The following is a 19,758-nucleotide window of genomic DNA, read 5'->3' as shown; positions in this document are numbered from 1 at the left end:
CTTCTTCCTCGCGTCTTAGAGCTGGAAAGGCCCCAGTGACCGTGGCCGTGACCTAGCTTGTGGAGGGCAAAAGATTAGCTCTGGTGTTGTATAGCGAAGAGGAAGGGGCTTTAGGCCCGGGGTGGACAAACGGTGGCTGTCCAGATGTCCATGGACTACAGTTCCCATGAGCCCATGCCAGCACCATGTAAGGGGAGCTGCAGCAGCCATCTTGCACCCTCTCCGTCATCAGAATTTCGGTGTCCACAGACTCAAGAACGTCAAGAGCTCCTAAAGAAGATGTTTCCCTTTCTTGGGACACTAAACTCCCATAAGATCTGTGACTGCTTGGAAGGAAAATAGTCCTGGTGTCGCAGATAAGAGCGGTGGCCTTGGGCTAGTCCCAGAGCTTTCCTGGCAGAGCAGTTCTCTCAGAGCTCTCTCAGCCCCTCCTCCCTCACAGGGTGTCTGCCGTGGGGAGAGGAAGGGACGGCAATGTCAAGCCACTTCGAGACTCCTTCAGGAAGTAAAAAGGAGGGTACAAAAAAACAGCTCTTCTTCTTCTTCTTCGAGTGGAGACATTTATGGACCAGCATATGGACCAGTGTGACAACTAATTTTCTCACCCGTCACCTCTGACCGTTCCTCTTCCCAGGTCCTTAACGGCAATTCCAGACGGTTCAGTCTGCCAGCAATCCCAACCCCAAAATCCGGAGAAGCCAGCATGAAGTCGGTACCCCTGCTGTCAATGAAAGCCGTATTGATATTCTCAGACGTCGGACGCGGGACATGTGCGCTTAATAACTGGAGCATGGCAGGATCCCAAAAGAAAGTGAGGCTCCTAACCACCTAACCGAACATATTAGCCATAAAATATTGAAGCCGTCAGTATCATTAATTGATGTACAAAATGTTTAATAATGTATTATGCCAGTTATTATTCATCCGAGATCTTAGACCTTTCGCTGCGCATGCATTTAGAGGAAGCCAAGGGTAGTGTGGCATGGGAAAGGACCTAACCCATCATGGTCCACTTAAGTTGTGGAAAATGGGTCAGAAGGAGACGCGCTGTCTCCCCTCCTCTTCTCTCTCCCGTTGTTTTTCTACGAAGAATCAAAATTCTCCTACAGGTTCAGGAAAGAAACACAGGCATGCCCCGTCTGGATATCTGTGGGGAAACCACATGTGGCCGAAATAATGCATTAATGTTTGAAAAGGGATGGGAAAATGCGTGAGCATTTCCTCTTCATTGCTTCTTTAATTCCTTTTCTGATTTATCTGCTGTTACTGTTCTTTGTTCATCGCTGTCAGCTTTGTAGACTTGTTATTGTTTCTGCGCATGCGTTTCTGCGCATGCTTTGCGTGTGCGATGCAGTCCATTTGGATGCCCAGTGCAAATATATTGAGGCATTGATGTGCAAGTGGAGGAGGAGGAATGCATTTTACAGGGAGAATCCAGCACGATGCAACAGTTCATACCACGAAAATAAAGAATCGAGGGGTTAATTTGCCCAGTGGGGGAACTCAGTGGCAGTTCCAGTGGCAATGAGAATCTTAAAATCATTCCCACGTGAACATTCATGAGAGAAAGAAAAGAAGGTCTGAACCAGACAAGTATAAAACTGTTGCTGGGTAAGGGGCAGAGGTCAGATGCTGGAGAGACGCAGGTTCGAATCCTCACACTGCCATGAAAGTGAATGGGTAATGCTAGGCCTCTCATTTCTCCCTCAGGGCTGTTGTTAAAGTTGAAATGGAATTAGGAGAACTGTGCTTGCAGCACTGAGATCCTTGGAAGAAGTGTGGAATGGGGTACGATAGAAGTTCCCCCATATAAAAAACTGGCCTGTCCCTACAATAGAGCACCTTTCTCCAGCCTGCCAGATCCAATAATGCCTGCACAACATGGAGGGGCTCCATATTTTGGGACTCCGTCAGGCCGGTATCGCAAAACAGCCTTTCTCCTTCTCTTATTGGCAGTCTTCACGCAGCGGCTGGACAAACCTTCTGGAGGGACGCTTTGGGTTGATCTTGCGCCGGGCATTGAGAGGAACTAACGGCCCCATGGCCGTTTCGACCTCGATGATTCTCTTGTCTTTTGCCTACAACGGGAAAGAGCTAGAAAAGGCCCATCATCTTTCGGGTCAGGATTGTACAGGCTTCCCTCCCGGAATATTAATTCGAAGACGCAGAAAGGGTTGAAAGCCGCGTCGGGCGCAGGCATCCGCAATCCCACAGACGCTCACTTCTCCGTCGCGGCCCTCCCTCCTTTGGAGATCAAAGATCAGCACATTTTCTGGCAATCAATGGATGAGTTAGAAGCCGAGGGAGAAAGCGGTCGTCTGTCTTCCTTTCGATTTTGCTTTGAAATTTGGCTCCTTCCTCCCCCTCCCTCAAGTGCTCCCGGGTGCTTACTCTCTTATTGCAGGGCAAGACCCTGAAGGGGAATTCAAGTTTATTTCCACACAAGTTTATTTCCACAAAACTGCTCTGGACACTTCAGAATACACGGAGGGAAGTTAATATCTAAGGAATGGCCCTCTAATGGCATTAGGTCTCTGTGCCCTTCCCCTCCCGCCCCCCACACGCACAAAGTTATTTTGCTGTATTAAACAGTCAATTTTCTGTTGACGGCGCATGAATTACTCCTGATGGGAATGGAAAGCTTTATATTATCCGAGACAGGCGACTGGTCTAAACTTTCAATTCTAGGAGTGCATCATTGGATAAGAGACTTTGCAGATAATATATGGTAGCCGGGGGACGGGGGATCTCATTGTAGCCGTGGATTTAACAAAGAATCGGAGTTTATCTATATGTCTTTATGAAATCCCCTCTCTGTTTTCTTCCTCGGTTTCCTTATAAACGGCGGGCGGCAACGGAGAAGGTGGAATTCTAACCCCACGTGGATTTGCATAAGAGGACAGCCATTTCTAAGGCTGGACTACCCTTGGGCGGGGCAATTAGGCTTCAGCATTTGAGGGGAAACAAGCCATTTGGGTTGGATCGAGCTCACGCGTCTCAGATGGAGCCGTTAATAGCGCTTCCCCACTGCTGTTCCTCCCCCAGCCACCCCCGGTCACCTCAAATTAGATTCCACACAATTAGGACCATCATAGTAAGATGGGATGATATCACAAGGCTACTTTAGATTAGGCTGCGTAGCCAATTGTGTTTAGTTGAGGGGCGAGGGCAAGTGAGGTCAAACGCAGCTTTTTGAGGACAATGAGGGCAAGTGAAGGTATTGTTTTTCTGACAGTGACAAAAAACTGTGTGTTTGAAATGCAATGCAGAAGGGTGAGGGCAAGTGAAGGCACTGTTTTCATGATATCGCCAGAAACGTTCATGGAAAACTGTGCATATAACTGCAATGCAGAGGGGTGAGGGCAAGTGAAGGCACTGTTTTCATGATAGTGCCAGAAGCGTTCATGGAAAACTGTGCATATAACTGCAATGCAGAGGGGTGAGGGCAAGTGAAGGCACTGTTTTTCTGATAGCGCCAGAAGCGTTCATGGAAAACTGTGTCAAAAGCGATGCCAAGGAAGCTATTTCTGTACACCCTGTGAGGAACTCCCTTTGGTTTTGGGTGTCTGAGCTTGACTTTTAGCGCATGATATATTTCCTACCCATAATGTATTTTTCCGGATTCTCTGTAAGGAAAGAACAGCTGTTGAGCAAGAAGCCTGCCTTTGGCAATATCTGTTAATTGATGTGTTCCCTTAAAAACGAAAAGAAGAAAATTGAAAGGTGTTTAATTTCTGACTGCCACGGATGACCCTCCCCTATTGCTCCAAAAGAGAAGGGGGGCGGGGAGGAAATGCACTTTATGAACAATAATTTAGAGACATTAATGAATGATGTAAATTAAGAAATGGAGTAAGCAACCGTTCAAGTGATCCAGTCAAACCAAGAGAATGGTGCCCAGAGAAATAGCCAGCATGGGAACAATTTATGGAGGGGGAGGGGGAGGAGGAAGGCAGGTAGTTGTGAGTTCCTGCATTGCGCAAGGGGGTTGGACTAGATGACCCTGGAGGTCCCTTTGGACTGTATGATTCTATGATTCTAAGAAGAAGAATTGTTTTTATACCCCCACTTTTCACTGCCTGAAGGAATCTCAAAGCAGCTTGCAATTGCCTTCCCTTACTCTCCGAATTCTACAAACATGATCTGTGAATTCTGACCCACTGGAATGCCTGATGTGCCCCCAAGGTCTACTTTTTATTTATTTACTGGCTTACTTCGTTTATGCCCTCACGCCTTTATCTAGTGTCCATTCTGTACAAGTGAGACAGTGTACAAAATATTATTCATTCATTTGCTTTCTCTTTTCTTATAGGCTGCCTTTCTCCCCAACGGGTACCCAAAGAGGCTTTTTTTTCCCCTCACAACAACCCTGCGGGGTAGTTGAGGCTGAGAATGTGACTGGCCCATGGACACACAGTCAGCTTCTGTGGCAGAGAGGGAATTCAAACCCGGGCTTTCCAGATCCTAGGCTGGGGGCCTGTTTGCTGGACATCTGGGAACGTTCAGAGCATCATGATTTGGGACTTGTTCGTGAAGCTGGTTTTGGATCAACTTCAGAGGTGCCAAATTCCTCGTCTGCTGTTTGAAACGACCGACAAGCTCTATCTTTGCAAAGGGTAAGCTGCTTCTTTCTTTTTCCTCCCTTTGCGGTGCATCAATCCAAGTTAGGTGACCCCGCTGTCCTCTCCCGTTTGGCTTCCCTGTAATGAGAACAGATGGAAAGCTCCGTTTCCTCGCCTCTTCCTACCCCTCTGCTCCTTCTCCCCCGGTCTCTGGAGGACAATCATATTTTTCAAACTGTCCTCTTATCGATTTCCCATCTCCTATATTTCAACAGGGATCTGACCTTTGGGAATGGGGGTGGGGGGATGTGGAAGGCCCTAAGTGAGTCCATCATACTGGGTGAAAAGAGAATTATTTTGCAACTAAGTGTGTCTAATATGGAAGTCTGACGCTACATCCTGGCCTGGCCTCCGGGTTAAGATTTAAGGAGGGAGGGAAAGAAGCACAGAAGCTGTCTGGTGCATGCAGACGGCAGCCAAAGAGAAAGGGGAAAACGACTAAGGAAATTGGAAGTTTGATTCCCCTAAATCCTGTGGCGATGAGTTCCATATGTTAATCACTGTTTGAGTAAGAGAGTCCCCAACATATTTTCTGGCACCCTCCAAGTGTTTTAAGGAAGAAGGGCTTTTCCCCAGTAGGGTTTCTGACTGGACACTGGAGATCTGGTTGGCTGAGCTACACTGTGTTACTGAAGTGAAGCCGTGGCAGCCATTTTGTTGCTAGCTCCGCCTCCTGCGGCAGCCATTTTGTGGCAACCATTTTGTGTCCGAATTCCAAGTGGGTCCACAGGGTCACAAAGGATGGAGACGCCTGTATTGGACAACTGTGGCTTTTTCCAGTGTAGGCCTGGACAGCATCTCCTGTAGAATTTCGACCCGTCCTGTAATTGTGAAGTGCTCCGAGCTTCTTGCGGGGAAAAGTAAACACAGTTCTGTGCCCCGCTGAAAATTAATTCAGTATCTTTCACTCCCGTTTATTGGCCCTTTCCGCTCTCAGTGTTGTCAAAGCCTCATTTTAAATTAAAACACACACACACACACAAACACTCACAACTCGAGGGACCCAAAAAGAATATTTCCTGTCAGGCAATTTTCCACCCCTTTTATATATATAGGGGTGGGGGGAAACGAAACTAATAATTTTGTCAATCTCTTCTTTAATATCCATCACTCTCTGGTGAGCGCCATCCAAACTAATATCAGTTAAGAGGAAACATGAGGAGTAATTATATGTCAGCTTTTTTTTAAAAGATAGATTCTGACTTGGAAATGTGCCCAGCCACAGAGACTTCTCTTTGGAGGGGTTGCTTTGAATCTCCTCTCCCAAAAGTCCTGGCTTCCCAAAACATGCCGCTGAGCTCTTTGGCTGGCCGGGTTTCCACCCCTCCAAAGTAGTCCAAGTTTGGGCCACCCCGATGGGTTTTCAAGGGAAGAGGCGAACGGAGGTGGTTTGCCATCATGGCCTGATTCTGTGCAGGGGCCCTGGGCTTCTTGGCGGTCCCCCGTCCCCGTCCTGATCAGGACTGACCCCACTTTGCCTCCAGGGTCCCGTGAAACCAAGCTTGCCAGATCAGGCTGCAAAAGGGAAAGGAAGCATTCCTTCACAAAAAGGTCATTGTTCTCTTGTGGAACTCCCTGATTCAGGATGTGCCGATGACCACTGGCTTCGGCGGAATGAAGGAGATTGCCCCACTGGCCCTCTAGCTGCAGGAGCCAAATTGAACTTCCGGGTTCGGAGGCGGAACCAGTCGGGCTGTCGGAAGGTAGGCTGGCCTGCTGCTAACCAGGCCTGCTTTGGGTACTGTCCTCGCCATGTGATTGGCCGCAATTGAAAACAGAATCCTCGACTCGGTGGGCCAGTGGCTTGTTTTAGTATGCCCGCCCTTCCGTGGTTCAACCTATCGCAAGCCGGTGTACTTTGGTGGAGCATAAGTGACTTCTTGTAGATCCAAAGGGGCGAGATGTAGGAGGAAATTGCAGGGCTGAAGTTACCCGTTTAATAAATTGGCTCCTCTTAAGAGAACGCACCACAGTAGAGAATCTGTTTCCCATCGAGGGTCCACGGGCCAGTCTTTCAATGCAAACACCGGGAAATTTGCATCCGGAAAAGAACAAGACGGAAAGCACTTAACCTATTCTTCTCTAAAGATCTCCACTTGACTGGCAGATTAGAATTCCCTTCACTTTCTGTTCATTAAATGGGGCCGAGGCGATGGAAAAATAATAATAATTTTCCCACTTCTTGCACACCCACACACACATGGGTGTTCTTTTTTTTCTTCCCCTCTCTGTTTTTGCTCCACGAAACCATTTGGCAGAAATAAAGTTGAGCCGTGCTCTTCTAATTAAACCAACAGGATCATAAAGAGCAAATCTCTCAGGCATCGCCCCGGATTCATTACGGCGGGCCACAGATCTCTCGTCCAAACCACACAGCAAGCGTGGAAAGGCCACCGTGGGCTGCAGCTTTTCTCCCTTTGCCAAGCGAAGAAAGGCGGGAGAACGAACAGGGAGTCGCAGGCCTTCCCAATCAGGCGTTCGGTAATTAAAGTTTCCGCTGCAACCTGATTAGGTAAAGCGTTGCTTTGTATTCAAATTCACCCACCGGCGGACACGACGGAAGGATTTAACCTCCCCGCCGCACTCTTCCAAACTAATTGGGATGATTTGAGGCAGAAAAAGACTTTGGATGCGTCGAGATCCCCGAATGTTTTCAATCAGGAGCCCCGTCGCAATCCTTTAATCCCCCCCTCCCCAAAAAAGGAGGACGACTCGGTGCGTTTTCACCGCCGCCCCTCCCACAGCTGTGCTGCGTGCAAAACGAAACTGTTCCATCAACACGTTCTGTTCTGGAACGAATTGAAGAGAAGGGATTTATAGGGAGCTGCAATTGAATTATCGGGGTGTGGGGGGAGAAATTAACGGGAAATTAGGAAGTATATTGTTTAAGGAAAGGTGCCAGAAGTTAAGGAAGTTCCTTCGCACTTGGTTCTGATGAGCTTGCATCCCATTTTAAAAGATATTTGTTTGTTCACATGAAAGCCATCATCCTTTCTGCGGAGAAGTCCCCTCCCCTAAAAAGGGGAACATTTGGTTTTGCAATTTTTTAAATGGTGCTATTACGGGGAGGGTTGCTGTGGGATCAGCAAAGTCATTTTCTGGCCACGCTGTAGCGGCATTCCAAAAGTGCCTGCAGGCTCCCAAAGGGTGAGGATCCCTGAGTTAGAAGATTGCCCCCCAGCAAGTCTTGGGGGAGCCCATTCTCGGCCCGATCCATTGCTGGCTGGAGCCGAGATGCTAAGCTAGATAGAGCAAAGGCTGTTCTCTTGCAGGCAGTAAGTCCCACCTTTGAGCATTGGGGAAGACCTGGAGAGATGATGAAGTCCGAGAGAGGTAGTAACACCACTCCAAGTTGGCGGGGGTGGACTGGCCAGGTGAGCCAGCACCGAAAAGTGAACAAAGTAAGCGTGGGAGAGAAGAGCAGCGTCTTACCAAGAGCTCTGAACACAGCTGAAGTTCTCCAGTAGCATCTTAGGTTATTCAGTCTGCCGGATTAAGCCTCTGCAGCATTTCGCTGCAAAATAGCCGAGACGTTTCCTCCCGTTATCCATCAACTTTGTCAGATATGTGTAAAATACCTGCCATCTTGTGTTGACATGCCGGAAAAGCAGCTGTGATCATTCTTCCTTCCCAAATGTATTTGAAATTAGTTTTTTTTTTTCCCCTTCTAGCATGACAGACAGACAGACAGTTTGGGGGACATTTCTACTAAGAGAGCTGAAGAATCTCTCTCTGGGGAAGATTTCATTTCTGGTTCCTATTCACAATGGCAAGACATTCTAGGGTTCATCAGCAACTGAATTTCCAAAGAATTCTATTTCCTTTCGGTTTGTTCTCCTTAACGCCCTGGATTGGTCTACATTCTCTACCACTAGAGTGCATTTTTAAATTCTTTTTAAGAAGGCATTGCAAAGAATTTTGAGGGCAGGGCAATATGCTGGGGGGAGCCTATAGTAGTCCAGCGTCCTCTGGAATGTTAATGGAGCCATCATGTTTGTGACGTGATTGTTAATGAAAGCTACATTCTGTGGTGTGGTATGGTCATGGGGGGTATGGATCGCAGAAGTCGGGGGTATTCCAAAAAGCATCAGACGGGAGACTGACTCCCATCTGCTTTTAAGGGAATGCAACCAAGCAATTCCAGGTCCAAAGGAATGCCAAAATCTGCAAGCTGTCTTAATGAATCCCAAGAAACTGCACAGTTCCAGGATCTGAATCCTCAGAACCCTCCAGAAATATCATTTCAGCCGGCTTAGTGTAGGAGGGCCAGCTTGGCTTGGAGGTTAAGAGCGGCAGCCACTAATCTGGAGAGCTGGGTTCGATTCCCCACACTTCCTCCGCGTGCAGCCAGTCGGGTGACCCTGGGCCTGTCCCAGTTCTCTCAGAGCTCTCTCAGACCCACTTGCCTTGCAGGGTGTGGGGAGAAGGATTGGTGACTGCAGGCCGCTTTGAGACACCCTCAGATAGTAGAAAGGGGAAATTTAAAAAAAACGGCTCTTCTTTTTAATGCTGAAAGAACCTAAATGCATGGCTAAATAAGGGTAATGAATCTGTCAAATTCTTTTTTATTTTTTTGTCCCCTTCCTCCAAGATGTTCCATGGGGCCTGCCGGGTTCTTCCTTTGGTCGCTGAGAAGCGCATTCCTTGGGTTTCTATCGCTCCCCATTTGGCTATCGGGCAGGAGGCCGGAGAGAACCAGAGAGCTCAAATGTCTCTGCCAGATCTGTCGCTTCTCCTCTTTCTGTGGCTCCTGCGGGGAAATGAGGGAACCTGACAGTTCAAACTTAATTTTTTCCTCCTCCAGTCACTCAAAAATCCTCTGAGCTCCCAGGTCACTAATTATTCCACCACTGAAGGTTCAGTGAGTTTGAGGGAGGAAGGAACCCTTGGCAAGGTCAAAGAGAGGGAGGATATTCTCTCTCTCTCTCTCTCTCTCTCTCTCTCTCTCTCTCTCTCTCTCTCTCTCTCTCTCTCTCTCTCTCTCTGGCTAGCTTGGCCATCCCCTGGAGTTCCTTGGTGGCTAAGCTAGATCATCTGGAGAGCCACAGGTCATCTGGAGAGCCACAGTTTGGCCACCCCTGGTTTATACCCCTTTAACGGCGATGGTGATGGTGTTCCACCAGGAACCCTGGGGGCTGTAAGTTGGTCGAGGACGATGGGAATTCTCAGCTGGAGATCCTCACAGGACTACATTTCCCAGGGTTCCCTGGGTTCAGTAGGTTGGCTACAGGGGTATCGGGGGTGGGAAGTGCCATCAAATCCCAGCTCATTTATGGCAACCCCTAGTGGGGTTCTTGAGGCAAGAGACAGAGGTGGTTTCCCCATTGCCTTCCTCCATGTCATGCCCCTGGTGTTCATTGAAGGTCTCCCATCCAAATCCTCGCCCGGGCTAACCTGCTTAGCTTCGGTGAATCTGTCGAGATTTGGACCAGCCTGGGTTACCTAGGTCAGGGAGCGGGAGCGGAGAAACACCCTTTGACTGTAACGTTGGGAGGGGGGGACTTCTGAAATGTTTTCGAGTGGCTGAAAGGGTTTGGGCATCATTTTGTTACCATCCTCGATTTCCGAACGTTGGGCACCTCAGGTATCCAGCCGCGAAGAAAATGAGACCCCGACCAAATGGCGCTGAGAGGCAAACGCATTCATTTGCCTAATCTGCTTTAGCGCTCGCAAATGAGAAACACTCCGAATTAAGCCCCGCCAAGGCCGCTCAGGGGTCAAGTTGCTTGGCGCCCATCGGCGCCTAATGATAGTTCAAATTGGTTTTCTGTCATTTGAACACCCTTAATTGCGTAATTATTTTTAATTGTGGGGAAGGCTTTTAAGGGGGCCGTAAATAACCTGGGACAGGCGAGGCAACCTGATTTGGCTCTGCGAAGGAGCCTGCCTCGACATGGAGGGGAACTTTTCCATGCCGACAGGTAGGGCTCTGGTCCTCAGGAGGTCTGAGATGTCTACAGACCATACAGATGTCCCCTGGGGAAGACATTTTGTGATGTCCTTTGGCTTCAAGCGACAACTCTTTCTTCGCATACCTCAGAAGCCCCATTTCATCTTCACGCACACCTGGGGTGTCTTGACCGGACTCATGTGGATATTTCACAACAATTGTCCATGGCCAGTTGGCAGGGGCTCATGGGAACTGTAGTCCATGAACCTCTAGAGAGCCACAGCTTGGCCACTCCTGAGCTAGAGGGGTCTCCTCAGATCTGAGAAGCTAAGTCGTAGCTGGATGGGATTCCCCCAAAGAATAGCAGACACAGAGGCAGGTAATGGGAACCTCACCGCCCTGTCTAGCTCTTGCCTTAAAAACCAGACGGGGTCAACATTAATTCAGCTGCAATTCGAAGGCAAGAAAAAGAGACGGAAAACAGGTCAAAAATTGCTTTTTTTGTGAGCCCTTCTCCTTTGCACAGATTAAACGCATGCTTCTGTCTTGGGCCCTCTGCTGCTTCCTTGGGATGCGTACCATTTGGCACGCCAACTGCAACCGGGAAGAGCCAAATACAGAATAGGTTTTTTTTCACACACACACACACACACACACACTTGGGACCCAACTGTCCGGGCAAATCGGAATGATCTTTCCTAGGCCTTGAACCAAATTGGAACATTCCCCATCGAGCAAACCATCAGGCAAGACTCATTAGAACCTCACTGAACGGCCTTCCGAAATCACTCCATATGGTTGCCTTCGAATATTGACTCACTAGGTTAGAAAACAGAAATCTCTCTCTCTCTCTCTCTCTCTCTCTCTCTCCCCCCCCCCTTTTCCCCATCTAGAGTAAAAATGGATATATGTGCAAAGGACCCATTGGGTACCCCATTAAATGCGGCCCCCTCCCCTGCTTCAGGAGCATTCCTCACCCGGCGTCATGCGCCGACGGTATTGATTGCCCAAGCAGCCACCCTGGAGTGCCGTCCCAATAAAGGTCGATCCATCATTTTGTTGTCGTTGTCGCTTGCCACGGCGAACGACGGCCCCTTTTGCTTTCAGCGGCTTAGCGTGAATCCGAGTTTCGGTGGCTGCGCTGTAATTCACGCAAGCTGTCGACGGGTTTTGGCCGCTTCTCTTGCCATATGTCTCTTTCCCGAAACTGCCAGGCGCTGGGGCCTTCCTTGCTGTGTTTGCGGGGCGAGGCGCACTCCTGGCGCCGCGTCAGCGCTTCGTCTTCGCTCGGGGAGCCAAGAGTAATGCTCTTATTACGGCGAGAGATTGCTAATTAGCGAGCGGGGTCGGTGCCTTCCTGCGTCTGTGAGCGAGGGTGGGCTACGTTGGATGAAAGACATCCCAGAATGATGAGGGGCTCGTTATTAAAAGTGCAGCCAGCTGTTAGCCAGAGGGGCAAGTTCAAGTAAACAGGTTCCAGGGGAGGTGTAGCCCTCCGTGCCCCTGTGGCAGGCCTGCTGCATGTCTCTGGCGAATCAGACGGCTCAGCGACAGAGCATCCTCTTGACATCCAGGGGGTCCCCGGTTCGATCCCCGGCATCTCCAGTTCAAAGGACCAGGCAGCAGGCGATGGGAAAGGCCTCGGCCTGAGACCCTGGAGAGCAGCTGCCAGCCTGACTAGGCAAGACTGACGTTGATAGAACAATGGCCTGATTCAGCATAATGCCGCTCGATGCATCATTGTGTGAGCCTGGACTCCACGTACCCCTGGTTTGTTCCAAGAAGGCCCCCTCTTTCTTGCTGTTTCACCCCCATTTAAATGAAAACACCGGCATCCTTTTCAGAAATGCCATTTCTCTTGGATTTCACCGGCATGATCAAATTCATCCTGATTTACATCAAACCAACATCCCAAAAATCTCCCAGTCATCTCAGTGCGGCACAGACATCTGATAGCCTCTTTGGGGCCAGTCTTAGCTTGGACTTGCCGCTTGCCCAGGAATTGGCCACTTGGGGCGCTTCCTTCATATCATATCCTTCAGCAGAATCGCCATGTAACAATCACGTGGCACATTGTATGCGAACCAAAGTTTCCCAAGACACCGTAGTTTTCAAGGACACAGTAGCTCTCGGTCTCTTTCCAGGAGAGGTCGTCATTGGGTCTTGAAGATGTCCCTCCAGAGCCAGTCGTGGATGAAACAAGGATCATGAGAAGATCTAATGTCAACATTTGACCCTCGTGTCGTGTATTCAGGCACGCTGCTGGTTTCTCCTTGACTTGAGGTGCAGCAGAGACCCACTAAAATGGAGATAATAAGGGTTTGTTTCTCTCTTAAAAGAGAAGCAGGTGAGTCTCCGCCACAGATAAGAAATCACCGGGGGGGTTGTACGTGCTTCTCCAAAGACAAACATGGCCCTCCGCTGCTCTTCGAAAACTCCCTTGGGGTAAAGTTTCTCCTCTTACAGCTCTATTAGAGGAACGCTTGTGTTGACTTCTCTTCCGTTAACACCACCTCCCTCCCAATTTCCATTCCCTTTCTCTCCCTGGAGACGTTGAAGTTCAATGGGTGTCAACGTAAAGAATCCTTTGCTCAATGAGAGATTAAGCTGGGGAATTCGCTGCCAGAGGATGTGGCAATGATCACAAGCATAGAGGACAATTGTGAGGACAGTTTCACAGAGGATAGGTCTGTTGGTGGCTACCAGCCATGGAGGCTAAAGGGAACCTCAACATTCAGAGGCAGTCAACCTCTGGATCCCCGCCAGGAGACAATGTCAGGGTTCAGCTTCTATGTTCTGTTGACGGACCACCAGTTGAACATTGTGTGAGACAGGATGCTGGATCAGATGGACCACTAGTCTGATCTGTTGGACTCTTCTTATTTTGCATTTCTGTGGCAGAAAATGGCCACTCTGGGCTTGGAGGGTGACCTCTGTGGCCTTGTCCCCCACTGGGGTCCCTTTCCTCTCCAAACTTGGACCTGTCTGCCCTGATCTGGGCTAAGCCACAGACCTCCCCACACGTGCGCACACACGCGCAAACGAGGCATCAGAAGGGAACAACGACAACAAAACGGGCATGTTTTTAATCCATTGCATTTTATGTCCCCTCCATAACGTTTTACGGCAGATGCCTCGTAAGCATAAGTCCAAGGCGGCCACCGTCACCGCCGGCTCGTCAGTCCTCCATCATTTTTAAAGAGGCATAAATACCGGCCCACCACATGTCGGTTTAAAAGGGTAAACGGGGGGAGGGGGACCCATGCAAATAAAGGACACTTTGGAGAAGTTGAGGCTTTATGGGTCTGCCTTCAGGGAAATCAGAGACCTTTTTGGGACGGGGAAAAAAAATAAGTTGTAATAAAAACATGCGGGGTCACGACGAGGTCTTCTGGTGGGATCTGGGCCGTGCTTCCCTACGGCCACGGGTACCATGTCTGGGGATGCTGAGAGTCACCAAGTTAGAGAACCTGCCAAGAGGTTTTGCTGTGTGGGAAGGGCCAGCCAAGGTGTCTTTTTTTCCTTTCCCTCTAAAGCAGACAAAACTGTACAAGTCATTCTCTGTGTTGCAGCCATTATGCAGATCCCAGAGACGCTCCGGCAGCCTCTGCTGGCAGCCGTAAAGGAAAGGTCACGGAAAATCCTATAAACAGGAACACATTATTCCAAAAGAGCGCCTCGATAAAGGTTTCGCAGGAGAACTTTCCAGGCCCAGACCCCATTAGAGTTACGATTTCACATCCCAGCTTGAAAACATCCAACTTCATAACAGGCGGGAGGATTTTTAAAAAAAAATAATAAAAAATAAAAAACACAAGGATTTCCTCTTAATATTGATTTTACCACCCGAGCAAAATGATTTGATAACATGGATGTTAGGAAAGGGAAAGGGGGAAAAGATCACCCCAAACGAACGTTTGCCATTTCAGATCTCGGGGAAGAGGGGTCAGCGTTCTCGACAACGTCTAAAGGTCTCCTCTTAAAGATATTCCAGATTAAACAGTGAGGGAATCAATATGTTTTATTCTCCTCCTTAGGGCCCTGTCTGGGTTTCACTTTTCCCTGGCATAAATCAAAGCCAAGATTCTTTATCTCTGCCATTTCCCCGGTTCTTGTACTCAATTTCTCCTCTGAAATGTATGCATTGTTCAAAGTGATCTGCACATCCATAAATCAAAATTACAGATTATTGGTGTGCCGGGTCTAAATACCATATAAATTGCGCCGTTCCCAAATGTATAAATGGAGGGAAGGGGTAGAAACGAGTACAGGTGCTTGCTCCGAATACAAAGAGATTTGTTTTGGGTTAATTTCTGATCGCCGTCCATAAGTGGCTCAGGGTGGGAGCCAGATGCAGTGTTGAAGCGTCGGCTTCGTGCACAGAGGGTCCCCAGATCGACCCCTAGCGTCTCCAACTAAACCCTCCTTGCCCGAAATCCCACCCACTTCCAGCTCCACCCCCAAAGTCTACAGGTGTTTCCTAACCCAGAGCTGGCAGCCCTATACTTCCACACCCATGTCCCGCCCCAGGTGGATATCCTGTCCAGCACTCAGTTGCTTCCAGCCACAAGAGGTTTGGCCCTTGGGAAGGCCTAACCGGAATGCCTCAAGGGGGGCCAGGCCTGGCCCCCCTCCATGGGAAAGAACATCCAATCAGATCCCGCCTCGGGTCCCAAGCAGCCCCCTACCCCGGCCACTTCATCCGGGAGATTTCCCCAGGCCGGAGTAACCCACAATCCGATGACTCGTACTTCAAGGAGGGGAGGGAAGAAATCTCGCCACCGCCACGTCCGAGGCCCATGCAGAACAGAGCCGGACGTGTGGAGAAGAACCAGCCAAGATGCTTTCTGAAAATTGCTAATATTTGAAAGCAGCGGGTGTAACAAGGTTATTGAGGTGAGGAGAGAATTGCAGCCTAGAGGAGAAGGAGGGCTGTGGCAGAGCAGGTTCAATATCGCTCCTCTTCTTTCTTAAACAGTAATTGCACCGCAGCGTTGACCACTGAGAGCAGCGGCCCCTCAATGAAGCCGTCCGGCAGCTCCACATCTCTCTGCTGCCCAGCTGCACACACAAACACACGTCCTCTTCGTCCCCCGGCAGAATAATCCCTCCCTCCGAAGCAAAAGCTTGCAGAAGGCACCTCCAGCCAGCTCCTTGGGCCAAGATCCACAGGAGGCCTGAATCGTTGACCTTAACGGCCCGTCAAGGTGGGATGGTTTCCGGGGCCTGTAGTTTTGTCCGAGATAAACAGTGAGGGGTCGAAGGATCAGAAGCCGAGCGAGGTAACTCCCGAATGCTGAGTGAATAGAGATTTGGGTTTGATCGCTCAGCAAAGCCCTCCTGGGGTTTTGGATGTTTTGGCACAGGGATTCCCAACCAGAGGTCCATGGGATCTCCAGAGGGGTCCAAAGCCTTTCCCCTCCTGCCTTAACGGACTTGACCGCAATCTCGGGAACGACCTCCCTCCCTCTGGAGGTAGGTAGTTGTGCTCTGCCACTGAGTCACAGCTCCTCCCCATTCAATAAACACATCACCAGCCATTGGTTCAATTCTCCCACATGGCCAGTGCGCCACATGCTCAGCTCCACTTGCTCTCTCTCTCTCTCTCTCTCTCTCCTCCCTACCAGAAATCTATTGTGGGGTATTTGCTCTCTTTTTTCCCCCCTGCAAGTTAATAGAACATGAGAAGAAGAAGATGATGAATTAAAGAAGCTGCTATTAATTTTTCATTTTGACAGATTGCGGCCTGTCCACCACTGGACGGCTCGCTTCTTGTCTGCGGACATCGGGGCCTTGCTCTTTGTCACACCAAACTTCTGTTTTTCGCCGGAATTAAGGAGTGGGCACCGAAAACATGTAAAATTCATGACAATCTATAATTTACGTGCTGGGAGATAAATAATGAAGTATATCTTGTCACTAAATTGGGATTTCATTTTTCATCAGTCTCCGCGGTGATTAATCTGGTGGGGGACGAACGTCCTTCTTTTTGTCTTTTGTTTTTACAAATAGTTTGTATCATCCCGGTTCTCTTTTTTAATTATTATTTGGCCGCTCACAGCGTTTCACCAGAACTATCAACGAGGCTAAATTTGTGGGACGCATCGCCGGAGAGTGGCGGGAAGCTGGTCGGCCAGCCTATGCTCATGCCCGATCAGGGGCTGCCATTAATTTGGGCCGATCTTCTGGGCACAGAAGTGATTGGAGTTACGACCATTCGTGTTAGATTAATTTACCTGGTTTTGACCGAAGAAAGTGTTCCTGGACTATATTTCCCATGAGCCCCCACCCCTGCCATAGACCCACACCCAGAGACCCCAAGAAAGATTCCCCCAAGAAAGATTCCCCCAAATGCAACTAAACATCCCCTTTTAAAGCAATCTCAGGGCTTAAGGAGAGGTTCCGTCTGCAGCCAGACAGTTGATTTTTCCCAGTGGACTCACTCAGGAGCCAGCTAAACATTCATGGGAAAAACTACAAGCAGAGGCCAAGGTCTCCTGTGGCTCTTGTCTCCCAGAATCTTGTTTTCACAGGTATACTGCCTCCGATCATGGAGGCTTCATTTGGCTCACCCTTTTATGAGCCTGCAGCCAATCAGAAGCCCCTCCTAGCCCCGCCTTGCGGCTTTTGCTCCTCGACGGAGAGTATTTTGCAAAAGGAAACCTCCCTTTCGGAGTGATTAATCAAAGCCGGAGACATCTGCCTTTCCTGCGAAAAGCCACCGCTGTCCTGTGCTTCCTCCGTTCCCGTACGTCTCCCAGCGCACAGCTGTCGAGAGCGGTTATCAAATTCTTCCATCACGCCAGGCCGCTGTCCTCGCCCTACAGATGTGAAATTGCAACCACCAGCGCCGAAGATTGTATCAGCATCTGGACCCACCCGCGGAAAATCTACTGCAGGTAATTAAGGTGCATTTTAATAAGGGAGCTCTGAAAAGGAAGCCGTTTCCTCGACAAAAGTCTGAGCAGGATGTATCAACCGGCCTCTCGGAGGAACCCCAGCCACGATGACTCCAGGGAACCTCCACAGCCAGGGGCACTAAACCATGAAATGCCAGCGCAAGGAAGTATAGCAACTCCAGTGTTGGAATAAGAGTGTTTTAAGATTCTGATTTTATTGTGCTACTTCAGACCAACATGGCTACTCATTCTTTGTAAGATCTGGAGTGTTTGAGCACACGCATTCAGGTTCTTGTATGTTGGAACTCCTGGTTTATATTATAGTGGCCCCTAATGAATATGATGTGGGCTTCACACAGCGTTGGCTGTTTGCTTGTTTTGGATTGTCCTAATAAAGTGTGGCGGCCTTCGTCCAAGCCAGGGAAAAGTCCTGAGCGGAAGGGAAGACGGCAAGGGATGTTAGCAGATCACAGAAAACAACGAGGCCTCCAAAGAAAATAACAAAGCCAGCCGAGATCAAATAAGCGTCTAGGTCTTTTTAAAAAATACGTCTCCAACAATCACCCCGCACCTCTTCTTCAAAGACGTCAAGATCTGTCTAAGAAGCCAGGAAGAGAAAAGAATATTAATCAAAAAGGAGTCAACGGGGGGGGGGGGGAGAGAATTCTTATGCCCATCGTATTACTTCCAAGAGCCACTCAACAAAGCTGACCGATGGAAAATTCAGGGAAAAGGAAAGACATTTCTTCTTCACACTAGGCACCCCTCACGGAAGGACATCATTGCACCTTTAAATGGCCTTATAGAAGGGTTATAGAAAACCACGTCATTAAGAGTGGTGGACTCTAATCTGGAGAACTGGGTTTGATTCCCCTCTCCTCCTGCACCTGCATCCAGTTGGGTGACCTTGGGCCAGTCCCCGTTCTCTCAGAGCTCTCTCAGCCCCACCGACCTCACCTAGTGCATGAATCTTCTGAACCCCAGATCCAAGGGGCGACATCAAGGGAAGCCCTCTGCTGTTTCAGACCCACATGGTGACCCTCCTGCATCTCAGTTTTGATAGCTGCAGGGAGAGCCAGGCTGGAAGAGCAAAACGAAGTTTCTGAACTTTGCGGATCCAGGAGACGGGATCATCAAGGCAGACTCTGAGAAGGCGACGTTACCGTTGACTCGTGCGATAATGAGGGCTGCTGTTGGCAGACAACCGACGTCGGGCCTTTTATCGGCGGAGAAAACCTTGGCCTCGTGCTAAAGCTCCCTGTCTCCCCGCAACCCCATCGTTCCGGCCCCCCCCTCCCCCCGGGGTCTAATTGAAGCTGTTGACTTGGCGGGCGGTCAAGTGCAGCAGGTTAATCCCAAAGAAAAGCCGCATGCTGGTTTTGGTGTCGCTCCTATCTCTGTAATGCAAATGAGAGCCCAGCTAATCTTCAAGCGCGATTCCTGGCAGTGGCCGTCATCCGGTCGCTCTGCAGTCTGGAGCAAGTCTGGGACGGTTGAGCCGCATTGCCGCATTCTCCGAAGAACATAAGAGAAGCCATGCTGGAGGATCAGACCAATGTCCCATCCAGCCCAGCGCCCTGTGTCACACAGTGGCCAAAACCCAAGGACCATCAGGAAGTCCACCAGCAATCCAAGATGGCACCCTTGTTCATTCCCAGAATGCACCAGGCCCTCGATACCAGTGCTGACTTCAAATTACTTCTCACATGAGGAGTATAGAGAAGATGGCCAGATTCCAGAAGCTTCGGACAACTTCTCCTCGTGGGTGGGATTTCAGAAGAGCTCGGGCACGCTGCACCCTGACGTGCTCGAGCTCTACACTGCAGGGAACGGTGTTTCCCCCCCCCTTGGGGTGGAGCTTTCAAATCTTTGGTGTTTCTGCCCCCCATCTCAAATGGTAAAATCCAGGACAAACTATTCCGCTTCATCGTGGGCTAGCTGCGAATGTTCTCTTTCACCAGGTGCAAGCAGACCCAGCAGAGGTCAACAGGTTAAATAAACAAGTGCGCGGGTACGTTGAGGCTGGGCCGTTGGTTTCTGGAAGGAGATCCACATCAAGAGCCTTTGCCCTCTGAAATGGCGCAGGTGAGACGTACCTTCCAGTTGGAGCCAGCATGGAGACCCCTGGACCTTTCAGGGCGAGAGGTGGTGTGCCGCGGCCCACCTCCAGGTCATGACCCAAGACTTCCTTGGAGGTCTCCCATCCAAATGATAAGCAGAGTTGCCCCTACTTAGCTTCCAAGATCTGAAAAGATCAGGCCAACCTGGGCCATCCAGGTCAGGGGAGAAAGCTGTTCAAAGGAAGCCTTTGCTTGCATAACTCCGGTTCTCTGTGGTTGCCGCATGA

The 19,758-nt window shown here is 49.6% G+C and overlaps 1 long non-coding RNA gene across 1 annotated transcript in view; it reads left to right on the top strand.

Annotated features, from left to right (window-relative positions):
• LOC143827191 (uncharacterized) overlaps window positions 1–19,758 on the top strand; it is a 139,247-nt gene that overhangs the window by 110,238 nt on the left and 9,251 nt on the right. Inside the window, exon 5 of the long non-coding RNA XR_013227210.1 lies at window positions 4,313–4,616. This is a non-coding gene — a long non-coding RNA (uncharacterized LOC143827191). The remainder of the gene's footprint in view (window positions 1–4,312; window positions 4,617–19,758) is intronic.

The sequence above is a fragment of the Paroedura picta genome, chromosome 17, assembly GCF_049243985.1.
Source record: "Paroedura picta isolate Pp20150507F chromosome 17, Ppicta_v3.0, whole genome shotgun sequence".
Lineage (NCBI taxonomy): Eukaryota > Metazoa > Chordata > Lepidosauria > Squamata > Gekkonidae > Paroedura > Paroedura picta.
This window is presented reverse-complemented; position numbering and strand designations above follow the sequence as displayed.